This window comes from Frankliniella occidentalis, unplaced genomic scaffold (genome assembly GCF_000697945.3).
Source record: "Frankliniella occidentalis isolate FOCC.00 unplaced genomic scaffold, Focc_3.1 Scaffold130, whole genome shotgun sequence".
Lineage (NCBI taxonomy): Eukaryota > Metazoa > Arthropoda > Insecta > Thysanoptera > Thripidae > Frankliniella > Frankliniella occidentalis.
Window position 1 is genome coordinate 226,335 of NW_026267257.1, and position 1,517 is coordinate 227,851.

At 42.5% G+C, this 1,517-nt stretch overlaps 1 long non-coding RNA gene across 1 annotated transcript in view; it reads left to right on the forward strand.

Moving 5' to 3' along the window:
• LOC127750072 (uncharacterized) overlaps nucleotides 1-1,510 on the forward strand; it is a 7,222-nt gene extending 5,712 nt beyond the window's left edge. The window contains exons 2-3 of the long non-coding RNA XR_008011509.1: nucleotides 151-354; nucleotides 1,143-1,510. This is a non-coding gene — a long non-coding RNA (uncharacterized LOC127750072). The remainder of the gene's footprint in view (nucleotides 1-150; nucleotides 355-1,142) is intronic.
• Nucleotides 1,511-1,517: the final 7 nt, after the last annotated feature.

Below are 1,517 nucleotides of genomic sequence, written 5' to 3' on the forward strand. Positions count from 1 at the left end.
GTGTTTGCAAGTTGTTCAACTCCGTAGTTGTGCGCTTGCAAGTTACTTAATACCAACGGCAGTTTCCCAGTCTGATATTGAATTTGTTAGGAGCTGAAGCAGCACTTCAGAAATGGTATGAATCTAAGAGTGTATGGTGTTGTTTGCTAGAGTTAAGAAGTCAGGAGTTAAATGCCGGACAGCTGCTAAGAAGCCAGCTCTGACGGATGCGCAGAAGGAAGCTCGCCTTGCATGGGCTTACCAGCACAGGGACTGAACTGTGGAGCAGTGGAATAGCACGGTCTTCACCGATGAGACGTCGCACCGCTCCTCAGACTGCCGCGCCAAGAACGTGTGGCGAGAAGATGGCACCAGGTAAGGTCGGCGATCTCAGAGTGTTGAACGCAGCTCGTATTATCGATTTGTTTCGCATGAAAAAAGTCCTCTCTGGTTAGTACTGCGTCGAAGCAGATTTTTGTTTTTTTTAAAAAGGAAAGAAATTGAAATTACTGACTCCTCCTTTAATTCGACAGTGTTCTTGCAATCTGTGCGATAATTGAATTTAGACCATTTCTATGCTTTGAGTACACAGTAGTAAATCTAAAAGGACTCTGACTGTCCACAGAAAGACACGTTTTTGTGCAAACATCTCAACCGGATGCTGATTGAAACTTAGCAAAGTTAGGAATTTGCGTCTTCATAATGGACCAAGAAACAAATGTCCAGAAAGAGGAAACTTACTCGTCACTTGCTGGATTCAAATCTGCATCCAGTTAAGATTAGCACAGAAACGCGTCTTTCCGTGAACAATAAAAGTCCCTTCAGATTTAGTACGAACATCTTTACCTGATGCAAAAAAGCATTCCGGTGAAGCTATAATGCAGAAGAATTTAGGGGACAGGAAAGTAGAAATCACCATGTTAAGACATAATGATTTCCGCCTTCTTTTTTCCCGCATTCTTCTTTCATTGAGCTTTATCAGAGTGCTTCATTCCTAATTTTACCAGTGACAACTTTGTATACTTGAAATGGACAAGATTCCATTCTTCCGTGATAGGGTCTGGTAAAGATGTGCACAAAAAAGCGTCTTTCAGGGACAAAAAATGTGGTTAGTTCAAATGTCTAGCTTTATATTTTAGCCCTCATGAAACATTATGTTTAAGGTATGAGCCAGAAAATGTGGTGGAGACGCGTGCCAGTGGAAGGGTCAGCTTAATGCAGTGGTTCGCCTTTTCTGGCGACCTTGGATCCATTGCTGTCCAAAACTGTCCCGGCCGGATGGATGCCATTTTCTACAGGTAGGTTCACACTAAATCTGAAGAGGCTTTCATTGTCCATAGAAGGACGCGTTTTTGCGCGCATCTCAGCCGGATGCTAAGTGAGGAATTTGCATTATAATTATTGACAAAAAAAAACAATTGTCCATAAAAGGATGCTAGTTCGTCACTGGTTGGATCCAAATCTCGATCCGCGGTTGAGATGTGCACAAAACTGCGTCTTTCAATGGGCAATAAAAGTCTTTTCAGCTTAAGTGTGTT